At 46.6% G+C, this 24403-nt stretch overlaps 1 protein-coding gene across 1 annotated transcript in view; it reads left to right on the forward strand.

Annotated features, from left to right (window-relative positions):
- Positions 1 to 8311: 8311 nt before the first annotated feature.
- The window catches only part of LOC147112032 (CRACD-like protein), a 290622-nt gene continuing 274530 nt past the window's right edge, over positions 8312 to 24403 (forward strand). The window contains exon 1 of the mRNA XM_085999501.1: positions 8312 to 8445. The gene's annotated coding sequence lies outside the window, so the exon portion shown is untranslated. The remainder of the gene's footprint in view (positions 8446 to 24403) is intronic.

Here is a 24403-nt window from a genome sequence, read left to right on the forward strand (position 1 = left end):
TGCAGGGCTACGGGGATAGAGTGGGAGAATGGGACTGACTGGATTGCTCTACAGAGAGCCGCCACGGATTCAATGGGCCGAATGGCCTCCTTCTGTGCTGTTATGACTTTATGGGGTAAAAATTTGGTTGCTTTGCGCCTCCCGTTATAACGGGGCGCAAAGCAACAAGTGCCCGGGCATGGCGTCGCCAATGCCTCCCGCAAGATTCAGCGGGCCGTTAGCGGTGGCGGTAACTGTTAGTGCCTCGCGGCACTGCGCCGCCGGCGATGGCGTCATCGCTGTGCGCAGCGCCCCGGCCGCGAGCTTCGGTAGCACCCCCTGACTTACCGCCGGACGCTATGTCCGATGAGGTCAGGGGGGCCTACCTGCGGTCGGGGCGGCGCTAATTAAAGGCGAGGTGCCGGGCGACCATTTTTCTTGCTGGCCGCCTGCTAGCACCTGCCCCCGTAGCCTTCCCCAGCACACTGAACAGCCTCCCCGCAGAGTGCTGGCTGTGCTCCGTGAGCCCGGCACTTCTTTAGCTGGCACTCAGATCCCTGGTGGCTCAGCTGGGCCCTGGATTGCGCTGCGCAAGGCCCCTCCCCTTTAAGGGGAGGAAGGCCTACAGTACCGTGGCACATAGTGCTGCGGTATTCCCTCGCAGTGCCCCAAGAGGGAGGCGGGGCACTTCTAGTAGCACCCCACTTCACTTCCCTCTTGGGGCGCTACCGATGAATTTCGGCTGCGGGGGCGCTAATTTTTTCGGGAAACTAAAAGTAGCGCCCCGGCGAAGTTAGCGCCCCAATTTTCTCTCTATGGCTCTATGAAGCATAACTTCCCCATTTGATTCTGGCCCCTTTGAGATACAGACCAACGTTTCATTAGCCTTTTGGATTAATTTCTCTACCTGCGCACCAGCTTTTAGTGATTTGTGTACATGAACAGCTAAATACCTTTGCCTCCATCACAGCTCCTGGTCACTCACTATTATGGAAATATTCTGATTTGTTTTTCTCAGATCCAAAGTGGATTACCTCACATTTCCCCACATTGAATTCCATCTGCCATAGTTTTGCCCACTCACTTAGTCTCTCTATGCCTCTTTGTAACTTCCTGCTCCCAGTCAGCTTAACATTGGTGGTAGGAAAAATAATGGAATCCCTACTAAAGGAGAGAATAGAAGAACATCTAGAAACAAAAAGTATAATAATAAATAGTCAGCATGGATTTCAAAAGGGAAAATTTTGCTTGACCAACCTTATTGTATTTTTTAAGAGGTAACAGAGAGTAGACCATGGTAATGCAGTAGATGTAACTTATCTAAATTTTCAAAAGGCCTTCAATAAGGTACCCCATAATAGACTAATGAATAAGGTCCGAGAATGCAGAGTCAGAGGACAAATAGCAGAATGGATTGCTGGCTGGCTTCAGGACAGAAAGCAGAGAGTGGGAGTAAAGGGTAGCTATTCACAGTGGCAGAAGGTGGGTAGTGATGTTCTACAAGGATCAGTGCTGGAACCACTGCCGCTCACAATTTACATTAACGATTTAGACTTTGGAATCAAAAACACAATTTCTAAATTTGCGGATGATACCAAATTTGGGGGGGATAGTCAATACTGCAACAAATTACAGCAGGAAATTAATAAACTTGCAGAATGGGCAAATAATTGGCATATGAAGTTCAACACAGACAAATGTGAGTATTACATTTTGGTAGGAAGAATAGGGAGGTCACTTATCACATGGAGGGTGCGAGTCTAGGTGGGGTAGAGGAACATAGGGGTCTCGGAGTACAAATACACAAATCACTAAAAGTTGTGCCAGAGGTTAGCAAGGCCATTAAAAATGCAAACCAATCACTAGGGTTTATTTCTAGAGGGATAGAATTGAAAAGTAGGGAAGTTATGCTAAACCTGTATTGAACCTTGGTTAGATCACACGAGAGTACTGCGTGCAGTTCTGGTCGCCATATTATAAAAAGGATATAGAGGCACTGGGGAGGATGCAGAGAAGATTTACAAGGATGATACTGGAAATGTGAGGGTATACATATCAGGAAAGGATGAACAGGATCTCTTAAAAAAAGAAGGCTAAGGAGTGACCTCATAGAGGTCTATAAAATTATGAAAGGTTTTGATAGAGTGGATACATAGAGAATGTTTCCACTTATGGGGAAGAGCATAACTAGAGGCCATCAATATAAGATAGTCACCAAGACATCCAATATGGTATTCAGAAGAAACTTCTTTACCCAAAGAGTGGTGAGAATGTGGAACTCACTACCACAGGGAGTGGTTGAAGCCAATAGTATAGATGCATTTAAGGGGAGGCTGGACAAACTTATGAGGGAGAAGGGAATAGAGGGTTATGCTGATAGATTTAGATGCGGAAAGGCCGGAGGAGGCTCAAGTGGAGCATAAACGCCGGCATAGACTGGTTGGGCCGAATGGCCTGTTTCTGTGCCGTATATCCTATGTATGTAATCCAATGTAATCTGCACAAATTACTGTACCTCCTAACTTAGTGTCATCAGAAAACTTGGGTATACAAGTTTCTATTCCTTCATCCAAATCATTAATATATATGGTGAAATGCTGTAACTTCCCCATAATTAATTTTAAACTGAGAGGTCTGTAGTTATCTGGTTTCTCCTTCCTTCCCTCTATTACAGGCTTTACACCCATTTTCTAAACTTGAATAATTTGCGCTATAATTGTGCATTGTTGAGCTATATTTTGTAGTAGAAAAGCATTTCTAAAATTAAAATCTCTTACATGTAACTAATTAGGTCCTCTTGAGCCCTGTGTTTTTATTAATTTAATCTCCTCAACATAGAATCATAGAAATTTACGGCACAGAAGGAGGCCTTTCGACCCATCGTGTCTGTGCCGACATGATAAAGTATAATTTTGTATCCAGTGTTTTTGTAGGGACCATTTTCTTTTTAAGTTCCAACAACAACTTGCATTTATATAAGCTTTTAACATAGAAAAACATCCCAAGGCCCTGCAGACAAAAATTGACACAAAGCCAAAGAAAGATATTAGGAGTGACTAAACGCTTGGTCAAAGAGGTTGGTTTTCTGGAATATCTTAAAGGAGGAGAGTGAGAGATGCAGAACCAAAGGGGTTTAGGGAGCGACTTAGGGCCTCCTACACAACTGAAGGCATAGCTGCCAATGGAGGGGTGAAAGGAGTGGGAGATACACAAGTGGGTAAAGGTGGAAGAATGCAGAGTTTGTGGATGATTGTGCATCTGGAGGAGGTTACAGGGATAGGGAGGGACGAGACCATGAAGGGATTTGAACACAAGGATATGAGTTTTAAATTAGGGACCATGAGCCGGTGTAGGTCAGTGGACACAGGGTTATGGGTGAGCGGAACTTGGTGCGGGTCAGGATACAGGCAGCAGGGTTTTGAAATAGTCAAATCTGGAGGTGACAAAGTCATGGATGAGAGTTTTGTCAGCAGATAGGCGATGTTACTGGGGTAGAGGAGTAGTTCATCTTTGTGGTGGAGATGATATGGAGAATTTCCACTGGGGAAATTGCAGATCAGTGTGGAGTGGATGTCTTACAAGCAGGCTGAGAACACAGAGTAAGTGGAGAGGTAGGACTGGGTGTTGTCAGTATATGATGCCATATCTTCAGATGATGTCACCAAGGGAAGCATGTAGATGATGAAGAGGAGGGGGCCAAGGAGTCCTTACAGTGGCTCCAGAGGTAACAGTGTGGAGGTGGGAAGAGAAGCCATTATTGTAGATTCTCTTGCTACAACTGAATAGATAAAAGTCGAACCAAACAAGGGCTGTCCCACTCAGCTGGACCAAAGAGGAAAGGTGTTATAGGAGAATGGTGTAACTGACCACATCAAAGGATGCAGAGAAGTCAAAAAGGACGAGGAGTGATTGTGCACCATGGTCACAAACAGAATGTCACTTGTGACTTTGATTTGGGTCATTTTATATGCTGTGGCAGGGCCAGATACCTGATTGGAGAGATTCAAACATGAATTTGTGGGAAAGATGGGCATGGATCTGGGAGGCAACAACACATGCAAGAACTTTGGAGAGGAAAAGGAGGTTGGCGATGGAACGATAGTTTGCAGAGACAGAGGGGTCGAGGGTGTTTTCTATTTTGAGGATGGTTTTGAAATGGAAGAGCACACTACCTGAGGAGAGAGAACTGCTTTTTTAAAATTCGTTTATGAGATGTGGGTGTTGCTGGCAAGGCCAGCATTTATTGCCCATCCCTAATTGCCCTTGAGAAGGTGGTGGTGAGCTGCCTTCTTGAACCACTGCAGTCCATGTGGTGAAGGTACTCCCACAGTACTGTTAGGTAGGGATTTCCAGGATTTTGACCCAGCGACGATGAAGGATTGGTGATATACTTCTAAGTCAGGATGGTGTGTGACTTGGAGGGGAACTTGGAGGTGGTGGTGTTCCCATGCGCCTGCTGCCCTTGTCCTTCTAGGTGGAAGAGGTCACGGGTTTGGGAGGTGTTGCTGAAGAAGCCTTGGTGAGTTGCTGCAGTGTATCTTGTAGATGGTACACGCTGCAGCCACGGTACACTGGTGGTGGAGGGAGTGAGTGTTTAAGGTGGTAGATGGGATGCCAATCAAGCGGGCTGCTTTGTCCTGTATGGTGTCGAGCTTCTTGAGTGTTGTTGGAGCTGCACTCATCCAGGCAAGTGGAGAGTATTCCATCACACTCCTTACTTGTGCCTTGTAGATGGTAGAAAGATTTTGGGGAGTCAGGAGGTGAGACACTCACTGCAGAATACCTAGGGGGTGATTTTCATTCAGAAGTCGGGAAGGAGGCGGGACTGCAACTTTCAGGGTTGTAGTCCCGCCTCCATTGAGATGCGGCCAATCTACGCGATTTTAACTTGATTGACCTTGTTGAGCCCGCCCAGCGGGCTCAGCAGGCCAATTAAGGGCCACCCGGCAACAGGTGACATCACAGACTGAAATGTCATCTGTCAAGACATTTTGACAGATGAAATATCAGTGTTTCACAGCTGTTTGAAGCTATCAAACACTGGCAGTCTTACTTCTAACCTGAGTCCTCCTACACAGACTCAGTTAGAAATCTCTCCGGCACAGAAAGCTGCAGGCTGTCACTTTTGACAGTTCGCAGCCGTTCTGCTTTCTGTGCCGATTAGATGATGGACTCCCGAAACCTAGAGGAAGGAAGGCTGAAAAGGTAAGAAAAGTTAATTTAAACTTCTTTAATCACTTTAGACACACCAAACACACTTACCTTTGCACTCATGCACCCATCACTCACCTAAACACCAACATCTCGACCCCTCCAAGTCCTTCAACCCAACGGCCCGACTCCTCTAACTTGGCATGGTTTGGAGCCATCGGGAATCCCACACTTCAAGCTTTAAAATAGGGATTAGGCTAAAAACTACCTGTTAACAGGCAGTTAATTGGCACTAATCCCTTCCCGCCTCGGGTAGGCGGGTCCCAGTGCGGGGCGGGTACCCGCCTCCTTTGAAACTTACATGGAGGCGGGATGGTGTCGGGACCCCTGAATTCGGGACTTTAACCCCCGCACACCTCCAATCCCGACTCCACGGGTCAATGAAAATCGACCCCCTAGCCTCTGACCTGCTCTTGTTGCCACAGTATTTATGTGGCTGGTCCAGTTAAGTTTCTGGTTAATGGTGACCCCCCAGGATGTTGATGGTGGGGGATTCGGCGATGGTAATGCCATTGAACGTCAATGTCAGCTTGCATGGAGGCTAGAAAGGGAAGTTGGGTGGTCAGCAGTTTAGTGGAAATAGGATTGAGAGAGCAGGAGTTGGGTCTCATGGACAAGATGAGCTTGGAGAGGGCATGAGGGAAGATCGGAGCGAAACTAGAGAAAGATGCGATAAGAAATCTACCTGAATTAAAGTACCTGGTCTTAATTAAGTATCTCCCACTGACACTATAGGCAAGATGGAAACTCTCCATGTGGGGAAATCACAGACATTATCTCTGTATGGCAGAGCACACTGGAGCACCTACACAGGCATATTCCATTGGGCTTGCTCTTAACATTTTCTCCAAGTTATGCTGTACAGCAGAAATTTGAAAAACAAAAGGGTAGAAATGACCCTTGATGTTATTTAGGAACACTTAATGCATGTACTTCCCACTATTTAACAGACGCAGTAATCCATTTATTTTAAACAGTTAAACAGGCTTATTTTAAATGGATTAACACCTCCAGTAAAATATCAAGTATTTTTTTTGAGTGTGTTAAGTGCTTGTTCAATAATATCAATTAATTTCTATCCTATAGTCAATATTTAATTCATAAGCTAAGGTCCAATCACCAAATAAGGAATTCATACTGTAGATTAACGTTAACATTTTTGCTATGTGATTGTTGACCATCTTTGTGTTGGATTATTTATATAGTGGAACTTTCCAATTTAAGGATAGCAAACAGTAGGAAAGAATAAGACAAGCTTTTCTATGCACACTATAACGGAGTGTCCAAACCTTTCGTCTAAGTGGGCTGCTTAGACGCAAGGCTCCAGTTAATTCATATAAATCTCTCAAGTTGAAAATACTTATATATCCAGGTGTTTTGAGATGGGATTTATTCACCAAAAGGACAACAACACTAAGCACAGGCCTTTTGAAGCCTCTAGGCTTATGATATTCAAACTGGACAAACCACCAAATAAAAAAAAAATATAGGCGCCACATTAAGGTATTAAGGACTGCAAGTTAGGCCGCTGCAGACCCTGAAAAGCTGAGAGGAGCATGAGCAGTGTTTGCACAATTTGGCATTGGGTCTGAAACAGGCGCCTGACCCCTGATTACCATATTCAAGGGGCCTAACGTATGTTTCAGGTGGGCGCCTTGGGCGAATTAAAGTCTCCTGACTCAAAATGGTGGCTGTCAAACTTGAGGAGCAAATCAGGCTCAGGGGATCCCGGCCAGAATTTGATAAGCTTCGTTCTTGCTTTCTTCCCCTATCTTTTCTGAAAACTCTATTCCTCTCAATGTTATTTACCATGCTCCCGAGTTAGCCGTGCTTCTGACATTCCGATTACATCATAGTTCCTTGCTGCTACAACTGGCTTCAGGACCAGCATTTTATTTCTATAAAGTTTCTAGGATTCATGAACATACATCTCATTATGGATTTTCCTCCTTTCATGGCCCTCAATCAACATAACAATTTATTTATCCCTCAATCAACATAACAAAAACAGATTATCTGGTCATTATCACATTGCTGTTTGTGGGAGCTTGCTGAGCACAAATTGGCTGCCGGGTTTCCTACATTACAACAGTGACTCCACATCAAAAGTACTTCATTGGCTGTAAAGCGCTTTGAGACATCCGGTGGTCATGAGAGGCGCTATATAAATGCAAGTCTTTATTTCTTTCAGTATCTATCTATCTTTTCCTGGTCTCCAGTTCATGTATCTCTCTGAATTTCTGTGTACAATCCCAATTGTTGCTTATCCTCTGCCCTAGTCTTGGTTTGGATCCAGTTACCTCTATGCCCACCCCATGCCCTGTAAATGAATCATGATGCTGTAAATAATGTCTCATAGTTCCTGTCCTTATATCAGTCTTTTTTTTGTTCTAAAGTATTCCGAGTTATTTTTGAAAATAGCATTGTTTTTACACCAATTTGAAAGTCACTCAGTTATCACAGAATCCCCACAGTGCAGATAGAGGCCATTTCGGCCCATCGAGCCTGCACCGACACATATCCCACCCTATCCCCATGTATTTAATCCCCCTAACACTAAGGGTCAATTTATCATAGCCAATCAACCTAAACCCACACATCTTTGGACTGTGGGAGGAAACCCACGCAAACACGGGGAGAATGTGCAAACTCCACACAGTCACCCGAGGCTGGATTTGAACCCGGGTCCCTGGCGCTGTGAGGCAACAGTGCTAACCACTATGCCACCGTGCTTTCTTAGTGAACCCACCTTGGACAATTTCAGGCCTAAATGGGTTTACAATCTCATTCCTTTTGATTTTTAAAATTAATTGATAAACGGAATTGGTAATATCTTTACATCATGAGGAAAAAAATAATGGACTTCTCTTTAAGACTTTTGGAGTCTAATTTACATTTTAGAAATTCTTGATTTCCCTTGTTACTGTATATAAAAAAGTGCGATCCAAAACTAGGGAGAAACCTATCTATAACATATGGTGATGACATGACCTCACAAATATCTCCCAGCCCACTCACCTCTCCACACCGGGTGGAACAAACTGCCGATGATATTGGTGTATGTGGCCCTGCCCCCAGGACAGGCTCCGCCCCGGGTTAGTGTAAAGTACAAGGACAAACCTGTTGCTGTTTGCACAGTGCAGTGAGAGAGCGTCTCCCTCGCATTGAGGGACCAAGAGCGGCGATAGTGGAAGGCCAGCACTCAGCAGCCGGCCCATGGACACTTCTGCACAAGAAGGGGGTCTACACACAGAGGTAACCGTGCAGATGAGTCAGTGAAACAGGCTCATTTCAGGAGCTAATAATATGGGAGCCATCCTCTCCCGATTTAAGAAACTCCAGTTAACTTGCTTCAGAGCTGCTGCTTGCTGTTGATTCGAGGTTGGTGAATAATTGTCACAGGTGCAAAATACAGTGTGAACCGCTCTGTAGATGATTATTTTGTCATAAGTAACACGTATAAATGATTTAATAAACTCTGCATGAACATAGTTCTTGTGCTCTTTGTTGAGGCAGTTCTGTTACTTTCTCCTTGTGGTGTTTGATACGGGGGGCGGCGATTGACCGTTTCTGCTTTGCTTTGCCTTGTCTTTTCCTCGTTGAATTTTAGGTTGCCGAGGTAACTTCACCCTAACTTTATTCAGTAATTGTTAAGTAAGGGCGAATTATTCCTGCAGTAGCATATGATCGCTGGATGTAGTTGTAATTCGTGGGGCGTTGGTACTGTACAGCCTGGTCTCAGTTATCAGGCTGAACCACGAAACGGTTCTCATTCACCCAGTGTTGACTTTTGTCAATTGTACAAACTCCAGGTACATTTTATCAATGGGTGTTGGTTGTATTGTGCACCTTAACTTTGTGAGTCGTCAGAAAGGCATTCAAACATTTTTATGCTTTTACTGCGTCAACTTCAGAACATGTTTCTGATGGGCTTGGTGAGCTTAAATTACAATTTTATAGAACTATGACTTTGCATCCACTTTAAGAGACGGCGCATGCAAGCTTTGCATGAAGTGCCATTTTTGTTCTGAATCAGAATTGACAATCTGAAGTCATCACAAGATTGCAAAATTAATAGAGATGACAAGACTATTCAGCCCATGTAAGTTCATCCTCCTAAAGGTCCCCTGCTACAATTTGAGCTTCCTCCCAACCATTTCCACTCATGTTCACAGCAAAAGTCTGTTTTAACCTTGTGTGTGATGTGATTGTGACAATGTACCATAGGACTAACGATTACTCTTTTACCATGGTAAAATGCACTAGAAATTATGTGGACTAACCACTACATTCTCTTGCTGCTTTGTAAGGCAGAAAGTACAACACCATCAGACAGTTGGATTCAGGCTAAAACCATTTATTTAAAGAAGGTTAATTATACAGAAGCAGAAACACAGAGTAAGGACAAGACTTGAATTACTACATACACTGTTTCAAAACAACAAAGAGTGCTGAATCTTTAGAAATCCATTCCAATATCTTTTGGATTGAGCCTCTTGTTGAACTATTAAATGGATAATTTACTCTATGGAGCCCTTTTACTACCTCAACATGGAAATTAGCAGTCAAAAGCAGCTAACTGGAAATGTAGGGAAAGCTCATCTTTCCTGTACAATTCTGCTGTGTCACCAAGTGATACCAGTGCTTAGAAGGTAAATTATAAGGATAGGTTGCATAAATTTTAAGAACATAAGAAATCGGAGCAGGAGTAGGCCATTTGGCCCTTCAAGCCTGCTCCGCCATTCAATAAGATCATGGCTGATCTTCTACCTCATCTCCACTTTCCTGCACTATCCCCATATCACTCAATTCCTTTAATATTCAAAAATCTATCAATCTCTGCCTTGAATATACTCAACAACTGAGCCTCCACAGCCCTCTGGAGTAGAGAATTACAAAGATTCACCACCCTATGAGTGAAGAAATTTCTCCTCATCTCAGTTCTAAATGGTCGACCCCTTATTCTGAGACTGTGAACCCTGGTTCTAGACTCCTCAGCCAGGGGAAACATCCTCCTTGCATCTACCCTGTTAAGCCCTGTAAGAATTTTGTATGTTTCAATAAGATCACCTCTCATTCTTCTAAACTCTAGAGAATATAGGCCTAGTCTACTCAATCTCTCCTCAATGGACAATCCCCCCATCCCAGGAACCAGTCTGGTGAACCTTCATTGCACTCCCTCTATGGCAAGTATATCCTTCCTTAGGTAAGGAGACCAAAACTGTACACAATACTCCAGGTGTGGTCTCACCAGGGCCCTATATAATTGCAGTAAGACGTCTTTACTCTTATACTCAAATCCTCTTGTAATAAAGGCCAACATACTATTTGCTTTCTGAATTGCCTGCTGTACCTGCATGTGTTAACTTTCAGTGATTCGTGTACAAGGACACCCAGGTCCCTCTGAACACCAACATTTCCCAATCTCTCACCATTTAAAAAATACTCTGCTTTTCCAATTTTCATACCAAAGTGGATAACTTCACATTTCTCCACATTATATTCCATTTGCCATGTTTTTGCCCACTCAGTTAGCCTGTATATCCCCTTGAAGCCTCCTTGCATCCTCCTCACAACTTACATTCCCACCCAGCTTTGTATCATCAGCAAACTTAGATATATTACATTTGGACCCCTCATCCAAATCATTGATGTAGATTGTGAATAGCTGAGGCCCAAGCACTGATCCTTGCGGTACCCCACTAGTTACAGCCTGCCAACCCGAAAATGACCCGTTTATTCCTACTCTCTGTTTTCTGTCCATTAACCAATCCTCAATCCATGCTAGTATATTGCCCCCATCCCATGAGCCCTAATTTTGTTTAATAACCTCTTGTGTGGCACCTTATCGAATGCCTTCTGAAAATCCAAATAGACCACATCCACTTGTTCCCCCTTATCTATTCTGCTTGTTACAACCTCAAAAAACTCTAACAGATTTGTCAGACATGATTTTCCTTTCATAAATCCATGTTGACTCTGCCCAACCCTATTATTATTTTCTAAGTGCCCTGTTACCATGTCCTTAATAATAGATTCTAGCATTTTCCCTACTACTGATGTCAGGCTAACTGATCTGCAGTTCCCTGTTTTCTTTCTCCCTCCTTTCTTAATGGGGTTACATTTGCTACCTTCCAATCTACGGGAACCATTCCAGAATCTATGGAATTTTGGAAAATGACAGCCAATGCATCCACTATCTCTATAGCCACCTCTTTCAAAACCCTAGGATGTAGGCCAACAGGTCCAGGGAATTTATCAGCTTTCAGTCCCATTAATTTCTCCAGTACTACTTTTTTACTAATACTAATTTCTTTTAGTTCCTCATTCTCGCTAGACCCTTGGTTCTCCATTATTTCCGGGAATATTTTTGCGTCTTCTTCCGTGAAGACAGACACAAAGTATTTGTTTAATTTCTCTGCCATTTCCTTAGTCCCCATTATAATTTCTCCTGTCTCAGCCTGTAAGGGACCCACATTTACTTTCGCTAATCTTTTCCTTTTCACATACCTATAGTAACTTTTACAGTCTGTTTTTATGTCTCTCGCTAGTTTACTCTCATATTTTATTTTCCCTCTCTTTATCAATTTCCCCTCTCTTTATCAATTTCTTGGTCCTCCTTTTGCTGAATTCTAAAATCCTCCCAATCCTCAGGCTTACTACTCTTTTCGGCAACATTATAAGCCTCTTCCTTTGATCTAATACTATTTTTAACTTCTCTTGTTAGCCACGGTTGGACCACTTTTCCTTGGTAACACTTCTAAATAGATGGTCAGCTATGGAGGATAGATGGGCATCTATCGAGGAGAGAAACCAGAGATTCATGGACGTCCTTGTTATGAAGAATGTCAGCACAGACACGGGTCCTGGCAGAGAAGTATGGGTGGCCCATGAGAGGGATAGTGGTGGAAGGGGAAATGGAAGTGGGGGCTCCTCTCCAAGCGCTCACACTGCCATCCCAGTGCCAACCCCTCGGTCAGAGCCCCAGATGCCGCCCTCAACAGAGATGGCCGAGTCTGCCCCTGCACAGCCGCAGGAAGAGCAGACTTTGGCGGGGCCCTCACAGGCTCCGTGACCCAGAGGACGACCGCCAAAAGCGTCTAAGCAGGCGCAGCAGGGAAGTGAGCAGGCTGCCTCTGCATCTGCTGAAGCCACAGGGGTAGCACCATGAAGAAGCATGCGTAAGAGAAAGCTAACACACAAATAGTCACATGGGTAGTCACTTGGGTGCTTTCATATAAATCAGTGTAACATTTGTGTTCTTTTATTTTATTGTATTAAAGTGATGTCATGTGAATGTTTCAATACGTTGCCCTGTGTGTGCTCACAATTGGAAGTGGCACAGCGAGGGTTGAGGGCACCTTTCCTCTGAAGCAATGGTGGTGAAAGAGCTAGGAATATATTGTTCATTGTAGGGCTGCTCTATGGTGTGGAAGTGGGGTCATGCGAACCTTCATGTGCATGTGGCAGCCACATGTCTGTGATGCCTAAAGTTAGTTGAATCTGGCACGGATTAAGCCATCCCTTGCCTGACGGGCAGCAATGTGCTCGCGTGCTGGTCACACTGGGTCAGCTGCCTCCTCCAGGTGTTCCTCATCTGCAACCTCATTTGGCTCCTCCTCCTCCTCCTCTGAAGAGGCTGTGCTCTCTGCGGCTTGTTCCTCAGGCAGCGCTAATCCCCGTTGCAGTGCGATGTTGTGCAGGACACAGCAGACCACGATGATTCTCGAGACCCTGGCTGGTGCATACTGTAGGGCTCCACCAGATCTGTCCAGGCATCTGAAGCGCATTTTGAGTAACCCTATTGTTTGCTCAATGACACTCTGGTAGAGATGTGGCTCTGATTGTAGCACTTCTCAGACTCGTTTGATGGCCTCCTCATCAGCGTCATTAGCCACGTCTTCGGGGATAGCTCTTGTCTCCAAGGAGTCATCCAGGAAGGTAGTTTGGCGGAGCGAAGAGCTGAGGCACAGTGGACTGGCACAGGATGTAAAAGTCATGGCAGCTGCCAGGGTACTTTGCGCAGACATGTATGATGCTCTTCCTGTGGTTACACACCAGCTGCACGTTAAAGGAGTGGAAGCCCTTGTGGTTCACAAATACTGCTGCGTTGTTATGGGGTGCCCTGATGGCCACATGGGGGCAGTCGATGACGCCCTGCACCCGTGGAAAGCCAGCCAGATTGACAAAGCCTAGCACCTGCGTGGTAACACTTGCTTCATCAGTTGAAAAGTGGATGTAATTGGCGGACTTTGCAAAGAGGGCATTGGTAACCTGCGTGATGCACCGGTGGGCGGCCGACTGGGAGATGCCGCTAATGTCTGCTGCTGATCCCTGGAAGGACCCTGAGGCAAAGAAGTTGAGGGCAGTGGTGACTTTGACAGCCACTGGTAAGACGTGTCCACCCGTTCCTCTGGGCTGCAAGTCTTGGTCCAGCATTGTGCAGATGTCTGGGCCTACCTCTCACGAAAGTCTCAGCCTCCTTTGGCAATGCTGCTCAGTCATGTTGAGGAAGCTCATCCTCTGCCTGTAAACCCTGTGTTGGGGGTATCTCCTGCGGCGCAGGCCAGCCAAGCCCTGACGGCCTCTGCCCTGTGCAGCATCCGGCGGTTGAGGAGAAGGTTGGCGCTGCTGCTGTTGATCCTCTTCCGAATCTGAGGACCAGGATGAGAGAGTATAAATGATTCCCATTTTCTGCTGTTATATCTGGCAGTTGAGGATGAGATGTTATCAGCAGTAAGTCAATGGGGAGAGAGCTTATTCCGAGGAGGTGACAGTGCATATAGAGTTCACAGCACGCACTTACAACCTCAATACAGCTCAGAGATGTCCTCCAAATCATGAATTCAGCAACTTCGGCCAATTGAAAATGAACTGATGTGATGTAAGTTTATATAGAAACATAGAAACTAGGAGCAGGAGTAGGCCATTCGGCCCTTCGAGCCTGCTCCGCCATTCAACGAGATCATGGCTGATCATCCAAACCCTAGCACCCGGTCCCTACACTGACAGCCATCCCACCCAAGCCCTATCCCCGTAACCCCACGTATTTAATCCCCCCCCTAACACTAAGGGCCAATTTTTTTTTTTTTTTATCATGGCCAATCAACCTAACCCACACATCTTTGGACTGTGGGAGGAAACCGGAGCACCCGGAGGAAACCCACGCAAACACGGGGAGAATGTGCAAACTCCACACAGACAGTCACCCGAGGCCGGATTTGAACCCAGGTCCCTGGCGCTGTGAGGCAACAGTGCTAACCACTATGCCACCGTGCTGCCCTTGCATGCAGCACTTGCAGCTGTGAACTATTCAGCTCATTGGAAGACCCAAAACACACAGCTGGCGCGTTTGCCGAACGACGTGAAACACGTTGTAAATGTGTGAAAATGGAATAAGCCTGGCAAAATAGCATTTAACAAGGAGTTAACAAGCTGTTAACAATCTGAAGGCGCAGACCCGACACTTTGGAAACTGGCATGGAGGCGGGTTCGTGGTGGGTTTCCAACCTGCCGTCAATTATTTTAAATTTAACACATGACCCACCTCCGAACCTGCCCTCTGAGCGCTGGCAAAATCATGGCCCAAGTTCTTCTCCAGCTGCGAGGAGATGTCTTTAACCCTGGCACTGGGCAGGCAACACAACCTTCGGAACTCTCGGTTGCGGCTGCAGAGAACAGTATCTATCCCCCTGACTATACTGTCCCCTACCACAACTACATTCCCTTTCACTCCCCCCACTTGAATGGCCTCCTGCACCATGCAGCCATGGTCAGCTTGCTCATCCATCCTGCAGGCTTTTCCCTCATGCGCACAGGCAGCAAGAACCTCATGCCTGTTGGACAAGGGCAAAGGCTGAGGCTCCTCCAGCACTGCACCTGGGGTCCTCTTAACTGCCTGAGTTGCAGTCACACCCTCTTGTCCCTGACCACTAACCAGACCTGTACCACTACCTAACCTAAGGGGTGTGACTGCCTCCTGGATCAGTGTCCAGGTAACTCTCCCCATCCCTGATGCCCTGCAATGTCTGCACCTCAGACTCCAGCTCAACAACTCTGAGCTGAAGTTCCTCAAAATTCAGGTACTTACTGCAAACGTGGTTGTCTGGGATCACAATGCTGTCCACAAACTCCCACATGCTGCACTTGCAGCACACCACCTGCACTGCCATCCCTATATGACCTTGTTTTATTTAATTACATTTGTAATTAGGTAACTTAGTTTACAGTGTAGCTTCTTGACTACTTACTTAATCTAGATTAAGTTAAGGGTACTGAAACTAAATATCTACCTGTAACACAAAGCAGTACAAGTAATGTAGGCAAAAAGCAGCAACTCCTTCCCCCTATTCTCCAAATTCCCACTCTTTCCAAATTCCCAAATAAAACACTCTGTTCAGTCCACTCTGTTTAATCCCCCTCTGTGCAGACTGCTTTTTTGCTTGTATTCCCTTGAGTATAGGAGATTGAGGGGTGATCTGATCGAGGTGTTTAACATGTTACATGGATTTGATAGGGTAGATACAGAGAAACTACTTCCTCTAGTGGGGGAATCTAGACCAATTAAGAAATAATCTTAAAATCGGAGCTTGGCCATTCAGGAGTGAAATCAGGAAGCACTTTTTCGCAAAACGGGTGGTAGAAATTTGTAACTCTCTACCCTAAAAGGCTGTGGATGCTAGGACAATTGGAGCTTTCAAGATTGAGATAGATTGTTGTTTACTAAGGGTATCAGGGGATATGGAGCAATGGTGGGAAAACGGAGTTGAGGTGCAGATCATAAGAACACAAGAAATAGGAGCAGGAATAGGCCACTTGGCCCCTCGAGCCTGCTCCGCCATTCAATAAGATCATGGCTGATCTTGGGCTCAAAGCCACTTCCCCGCCCGCTCCCCATAACCCTTCACTCCCTTATCTTGCAAAAATCTGTCAATCTCCACCTTAAATGTATCTAATGACCCAGCCTCCACAGCTCTCTGCGGCAGAGAATTCCACAGATTTACGGCCCTCTCAGAGAAGAAACTCCTCCTCATCTCAGTTCTAAAAGGGCGACCCTTTATTCTGAAACTGTGCCCCTGCGTTCTAGATTCCCCCACGAGGGGAAACATCCTCTCTGCATCTACCCTGTCAAGCCCCCTCAGTATCTTATATGTTCCAATAAGATCACCTCTCATTCTTCTAAATTCCAATGAGTATAGGCCCAGCCTGCTCAGCCTTTCTTCATAAGTCAACCCCCTCATCTCTGGAATTAACCTAGTGAATCGTCTCTAAACTGCCTCCAATGCAAGTATATCAGCCATGATCTAATTGAATGATGGAGCTCGGCCTACTCCTGTTCTTAATGTTCCTACATCCCAAAGGACAGATTTCCTCTGAATTCAAAGGGGTTCTTTCTCAAAAGTCAGCACTTGGAATATAAATAATTTCTATCCTTTAAGTAGATAAAGGTTTGAATTGCAGTCTCTTGGTTTTTTGTCAGTTCATTCACACCTGACCATAACACAAACTATTTGGAATGTCTAATATAAGTCTGCAAGTTTGTGTGCATTCACATTTCAAAAACACACAGGGCTGGACAAAACTGATTAGGTTCTAATTACCCTGCCAATGGCTGTCTGTCTCAATATTGTATGTTGTCTTTCTCTTTACAAAGACAAAAGAACTCTTATAAGAATACTGATATCCAAAGCTAGTATTTACATTACATTTCACCCTCATCACAGCAGCCCACTGTGTCCTAAGTGATTTTTATACTGCCATGCATTTATCTTGGGCTACAGGCGGCTCATGATTTTGCCATCGGGATAATCTTTTGTATGACAGATTGAAAAGCAATGTTAATGTCAACGTCCAAGTTCGTCATCCACACTGTGGCCTCTGGTGATATGGAGTGAATAGAAGCTATTCTTTCAGGGAATGGTCTTCGTGAGCAATGGTTCACAAGATGCTCCATGGTTTGGATAGTGATTCCACAGTCACACATTGGGCTATCCTTCATCTTCCATTTATATAGCAGGTAGTTGCAGCGTCTGTATTTTACGGGCCATGGTGAAGTGGGACGAGCTCACAGTTTAAATGTAGGGAGATGGATCATGGACGCAGGCCTCGTTTAACCCACAATAAATGAGTTTGAGCGTAAAAATGGCTAACAATGCCTCTAAGGATTTTGTCTCCACTACCTTACTCAGAAGTTCATTCCCGGTGTTATTCAGTCCTTGAATAAAGAATAACGTCCTCACATCAGTCCTAAATTTGCCTTTTAGCAGTTTGAACCTGTGTCCTCCTGTTCTATTTTTATGGCATATCTTGAAGAAATATTCAGAATTTAACTTCCCTACACCAATTACTATCATATATCTACCTAAGATCTCCTCTCAGTTACCACATTTTAAGATTGAAGAACTCATGTTTCTCCAATCTTTCCCCATTTCAATGCTCTGACATTAGCATCAGCTTCATGGCTCTGCTCTGTGCCATCGCCAGGGTCTAGTGGTGAAAATTATGTTAATTTTTTCAAATTATCATGAAATTTATCTCTAATTACAAATGTACTTCCAACTCTTAGACCATTTTTACTATTAAAGTGGCTTTGTGCACTAAAAGTTTTGATAGAGTAAATACAGAGAAAGTGTTTCCACTTGTGGGAAAAAGCATAACTAGAATCTGTCAATATAAGATAGTCACCAAGAAATCAAATAGGGAATTCAGAAGAAACTTCTTTACCCAGAGAGTGGTAAGAATGTGGAACTCGCTCCCACAGGGAGTAGTTGAGGCAAATAGTATAGATGCATTTAAGGGGAGGCTGGACAAACATATGAGGGAGAAGGGAATAGAGGGTTATACTAATAGAGTTAGATGAGGAAAGATGGGAGGAGGCTCGAGTGAAGACTGGTTGGGCCAAACGGCTTGTTTCTGTGCCGTATATCCTATGTAACTACATTACTCTTGAGTTATGTTATATCTTCATTTAATAATGACATGGCACCAGGGAACAAGGGGCACAATCTGCTCTTGTCTGAAAAGATTTTTCATTTCAAGAAAATACCTGAACAAATATATATGCTCAATATATTGGAGATGAATCAAGGGTTGTCCTCATCAACAACAATGTACAAACCATCATCATCATCAAATCTAGCAGGAGAGAACTTACATCCAGCTGCTCTGTGTACAGTATGTACTTGCGCTGGAGCTGTGATAAAGTTGTGAGCTTTATTACTAACTAAAGCAACTGAACAGAAAATATTTAACTGTAGTGGAATTAGGGTTGCAAAGGGGTGGAAAGTTTCCGGTAAATTTCTGGTAAATTTCCAGAAATTTTCCACGGGAAGTTTAGCTTGGGAATTTTGGGAATTTTGCCCAAAAATGCACATGCTAGCATAATATTGTTTTTTTTGTATTTCTTTTTTTTCCACAGGTCCTCTCTTAAAATTACTAACAGAGATGGAATCTTAATTATTAAGGAATTTCTTAATCAATATATGTTTATCTTCTTACTTGGCTTGTTTTAATAATTACAAGTTTTGTGTGTGACTGTGAACAAATGTGTCCTGATTGAGTGGATGAGCGATTAGCTCCCTCTATTTGTAATATTTGCATATCGAATTGTGATTGGCCTGCAGGCATCTGTAAGACTGCTATAGTTTTTTTAAGATCCAGGTTAGGGGTCCTGAGGGAAGTCATTTTGTTTTCTGCTGATGTTGTGATGATGCAGTAAGTAAATCAGACTTTATACCAAATAAACCAGTTACTTGTTGAACTCTGTTGTCCTTCAATTTAAAATATACAAAATAATACACTATTGGTGATGTAGCGTCGTGTGTGTACAGGTCATGCTTCCATCACATTGAGCATCAGCAAAAATGTACTCACCCTGTTGCAATTGTGCTGATCGACCGCAGTTCGACACAGAGATGAATGCCCTTTATTTCTCTGCATAGAACAATGCCACGTTTACCGTCAGATGTGTGGAAGCATTTTACCCCAGGCATTAAAGATGGAAAGTGATGCGCTATCAATAACTCAAAAGACTGAGATTAAGCGAGTAATTAACAGGCTTTTATTAACAAGAGAATGAAGGTGTGCCTCGAGTGGTCGACCGGTCCAGAATACAAAGGGGCTGTGGAGCAGTCACCTTTATACCTGGATTCGTGGGAGGAGTCAGCCGAGGCATGTACAGGCATGTACACAGTGGAATACAAACAGTGGTTTACCACATTCACCCCTTGTTTAAAATTGAGTCCGGCGGGGTGAAGTGTATTAAAAGTTAGTGTATTGGAGTCTCTCCGGAGGTCTTGTCTGCCGCTGTGATCGACGTGGCGACGGCAGGGGTAGTGAAGCTTCTGGCGTCGAGTCCCGCGTAGGCTGGGGCACTGGTGTGTAGTCCTCGTAGATGTCGAGCGGGTCGCGGGGCCCAGGCCTGCCGTCTGCTGGGGCTGGATATCGGATCGTGGGGGGGGGGTGGTAGTGGGTGGTGGGTTACTGCGGCCCCTGAGGGTGCGAGGTCTCTTATGGAGACTGTGTCCTCCCACCCGTCCGGGTACGCAATGTAAGCATACTGGGGGTTGGCGTGGAGGAGGTCGACCCTCTCGACCAGGGGGTCCATTTTATGGGTCCTCACGTGTCTTCTCAGTAGGACCAGCCCTGGGGACGTCAGCCATGGCGGTAGTGATGTCCCCGATGTGGACTTCCTTGGGAAGACAAACATTTTCTCATGAGGGGTGGCATTAGTGGCAGTGCAGAGCAGTGACCAAATAGAGTGGAGCGCATCGGGGAGCACATCCTGCCAGCGGGAGGTCGGAAGGCCCCTAGACCTTAAGGCTAGCAGGGCGGCCTTCCAAACTGTCGCATTCTCTCTTTCCACCTGTCCGTTCCCCCGGGGGTTGTAACTGGTGGTCCTGCTTGTGGCAATACCCCTAGCTAGCAGGTACTGACGGAGTTCGTCGCTCATAAACGATGAGCCCCGGTCGCTATGGATATAGCTGGGGAAACCGAACAGGGTGAAGAGGTCGTTCAGACATTTAATGACCGTGGCACTGGTCATGTCCGGGCAGGGGATGGTGAACGGGAAACGGGAGTACTCATCAATAATATTGAGGAAGTACACATTGCGGTCGGAGGAGGGGAGAGGCCCTTTAAAATCAACGCTCAGGCGCTCGAAGGGGCGAGTGGCTTTTATCAGGTGAGCCCTGTCTGGTCTGTAAAAGTGCGGTTTGCACTCAGCGCAGACTTGGCAGTTCCTGGTCATGGTCCTGACCTCCTCAATGGAGTAAGGCAGGTTGCGGGCCTTGATGAAGTGGAAGAACCTGGTGACCCCCGGGTGGCAGAGGTCATTGTGGAGGGCCCGCAGTCTATCGATCTGCGCGCTGGCGCAGGTGCCACGCGATAGAGCAACCGGGGGTTCATTGAGCTTCCCAGGCCGGTACAAGATCTCATAATTGTAGGTGGAAAGTTCGATTCTCCACCTCAAGATCTTGTCGTTTTTGATTTTGCCCCTCTGCTTGTTGTTAAACATGAAAGCAACTGAACGCTGGTCAGTGAGCAGGGTAAATCGTTTTCCGGCCAGGTAGTGCCTCCAATGACGCACAGCCTCCACAATAGCCTGGGCCTCCTTCTCAACGGCGGAGTGTCTGGTCTCCGGGCCCTGGAGGGTTCGTGAAAAGAAGGCCACGGGTCTCCCCGCCTGATTGAGGGTAGCGGCCAGGGCAAAGTCGGACGCGTCGCTTTCCACCTGGAAGGGGATGGATTCGTCCACTGCGTGCATGGTGGCTTTGGCAATGTCTTCCTTGATACGGTGGAAGGCTAAGCGGGCCTCTGCCGTCACGGGAAAAGAGGTGGACTTGATCAGCGGACGGGCCTTGTCCGCATAGCAGGGGACCCACTGGGCGTAATAAGAGAAAAACCCTAGGCACCTTTTCAGGGCCTTGAGGCAGTGGGGCAGTGGGAGTTCCATAAGGGGACGCATCCGGTCGGGGTCGGGGCCGATGACTCCGTGTCCCACAACACAGCCAAGGATGGCGAGGCGGGTTGTGCGGAATATGCACTTCTCCTTGTTATACGTCAGGTTGAGGAGTTTGGAGGTGCAGAGGAATTTTTCGAGGTTTGCGTCATGGTCCTGCAAGTCATGGCCGCAGATGGTCACATTGTCCAGATATGGGAAAGTGGCCTGCAACGCATTTTGATCGACCATCCGCTCCATCTCCCTTTGGAAGACAGAGACCCCGTTGGTGACGCCAAAGGGAACCCTAAGGAAGTGATAGAGGCGGCCGTTTGCCTCAAAGGCAGTATACTGGCGGTCCTCAGGGCAGATAGGGAGCTGGTGGTACGTTGATTTCAGGTCAATGGTCGAGAAGACGCGGTACTGCGCGATCTGGTTGACCATATCAGCTATGCGGGGGAGTGGGTAAGCGTCCAGCAGGGTGTAGCGATTTATTGTCTGGCTGTAGTCGATGACCAGGCGCTGCTTCTCGCCAGTCTTAACGACCACAACCTGGGCTCGCCAGGGGCTGGTGCTGCCCTCAATAATCCCTTCCTTCAGGAGCCGCTCCACTTCGGTTTTAATGAAAACCCTGTCCCCGGCGCTGTATCGCCTGCTCTTTGTGGCAATGGGCTTACAGTCGGGGGTGAGGTTAGCAAACAGTGGGGGGGGGGGTGACTCTGAGTGTGGAGAGGTTGCACCTGGTGCGCGGCGGGCAATTTGGAAGCTGCTGGCTGCGGACTGTGAGTGGGGGGAGGGGTCCACCGTACGCTATCGTAACACTTTTAAGGTGGCACTGAAAATCTAACCCCAGTAGAACGGCAGCACAGAGGTCGGGCAGGACCAGAAGTTTAAAATTATCGTACACAGTCCCGTCTACTAAGAGTGTCACCACGCAGTAGCCGCCAATGTCCGCCGACTGGGACTCGGAGGCCATAGAAATCCGCTGTTGCGCAGGCAGGACTGGGAGAGAGCAATGCCGCACCGTGTCGGGGTGGATGAAGCTCTCCGTGCTCCCAGAGTCAAAAAGGCAGATTGTTTCGTGACCATTTACCTTAATGTCCATTGTGGAACTGGCCAGCTGGTGCGGTCTCGCTTGGTCCAGTGTAACGGAGGCCAGCGTAGGGGTCGGTGTGTCGCTGCGGGTATCAGATGAGGCAGTGTTGGGGGCCTGTTGTGTCCCGGCTGTCGTCTCCAAGATGGCGGCGTCCATGATCCCCATGTGGCTGGAGGCGTCCAAAATGGCTGCTGTTCCGGTGGTTCGCACATGGCTGGGGACGCCCAAGATGGCGGCCCGCACGGCCCACACGCGGCGCTGCTGGGGTTCGGGGTGGCTTTGGCTCTGCAGATGCTGGCGTAGTGTCCCTTCTTCCCGCAGCCCGAGCAGATCGCATTTTTCGCCGGGCAGCGCGTTCTGGGGTGTTTGGCCTGGCCACAGAAGTAGCATTTCTGGCCTTGGGGCACTGCTGTCTGGCCTTGGGACACTGCTGCGGTAGTTGGGCCGTTGCTGGGATGTGGCTGGGGTGGCACAGCGCTATGAGACGGTCCTACCGTGTCCCAGGCTGTCGTTCCCCGCGGCGTCCACGGTGCAGAGGAATAGGCATCCATGCCCCGGTAGGCTGCGTCTAATGATAGTGCGAGTTCAGAGGCCTTGTTGAGATCGAGGTCACTCTGCTCCAGCAGTCGCTGTTGGGTGTAATTGGACCTGTGGCCCGCTACAAAAGCGTCCCGGATAAGTTCCTCTGTGTACACGGCGACCTTTACATCCTTACAACCACAGGCCCGGCCAAGCACAGACAGTGCCTGAAGGTATTCCTCGGTCGATTCCCCAGGTTGTTGTTTACGACTCCCCAGGAGGTGCCTAGCGTACACCTCGTTCACTGGGCGCGTGTACTGGTCCGTGAGGAGCTTGATAGCATCCGCATACGAGGTCGCGTCCTGGATGACCGAGTACACTCGGTGGTTCACTTTGGAGGTCAGGACATCCAGTTTGTCCTCGTCCGATTTGATTGCAGCGGAGGCGGTCAGGAATTTTTCGAAACACCTAAGCCAGTGAGTAAACTTGGTGGATGAGTCCGCCTCCCGATGATCTAAGTCCAGGCATGCTGGTGTGAGGATCTTCTCCATTATAAAATCGTTAATAAAATTGATGCGCTATCAATAACTCAAAAGACTGAGATTAAGCGAGTAATTAACAGGCTTTTATTAACAAGAGAATGAAGGTGTGCCTCGAGTGGTCGACCGGTCCAGAATACAAAGGGGCTGTGGAGCAGTCACCTTTATACCTGGATTCGTGGGAGGAGTCAGCCGAAGCATGTACAGGCATGTACACAGTGGAATACAAACGGTGGTTTACCACAGAAAGACTGTGTACATGTGCAAACACTGTAGAAAGCCATATGTAAAGAATGCCACAAAGATGCAGCAGCATTTATCCAACGATCTTGGATCACAAAAGGTCTTTGCAGTAGTTACTGACAATGCTGCGAATATGAAGGCTGCTTGGGCTCAAGTGGAGGAGGCCTACCCTCATATTACGTCTATTGGGTGCGCAGCTCATGGGCTTAACCTGCTCCTCAAGGACATCATGGGTTTGAGAACCATGGAAGCACTGTACAAGAGAGCCAAGCAAGTTGTTAAGTATGTCAGGGGAAAACAGATAGTTGCAGCAACCTACAACTCCAAGCAAATGACAAAGAACAAGAACACCACACTGAAGCTGCCCAACAACACTAGATGGGGTGGTGTTGTCATAATGTACAACAGCCTTCTGGAGGGTAAGGAGTCGCTGCAAGAAATGGCAATATCCCAGTCTGGGGATATGGAAACCACCATCAAGAAAATACTGCTGGATGATGTGTTTTGGGAGAGAGTGGTTAGCAGCCTTAAACTACTCTCACCAGTAGCATCTGCAATTGCTCAGATTGAAGGAGATGACGCTGTCTTGTCAGATGTTCTCAGGCTTTTTGCTGATTTAAAAGAACAAATCAGCATTGCCCTACCCACATCCCTGCTGCTCAAAGCAGAGGAGAAGGCAATTGTTCAATTCATACAGACGCGTCAAGAATTTTGTGTCAAGCCGATTCATGCTGCAGCATACATGCTGGACCCAAAGCATGTTGGGAAACCAATACTTTCTGGAGAACAGATCAACAGCGCTTATAGTGTGATTTCTACCCTCTCACACCATCTCAATCTGGATGTGGGCAAAGTTCTGGGAAGTCTGGCAAAGTTCTC

The sequence above is a fragment of the Somniosus microcephalus genome, chromosome 10 (genome assembly GCF_052327205.1).
Source record: "Somniosus microcephalus isolate GS21.2 chromosome 10, FLI_Smic_1.0, whole genome shotgun sequence".
Lineage (NCBI taxonomy): Eukaryota > Metazoa > Chordata > Chondrichthyes > Squaliformes > Somniosidae > Somniosus > Somniosus microcephalus.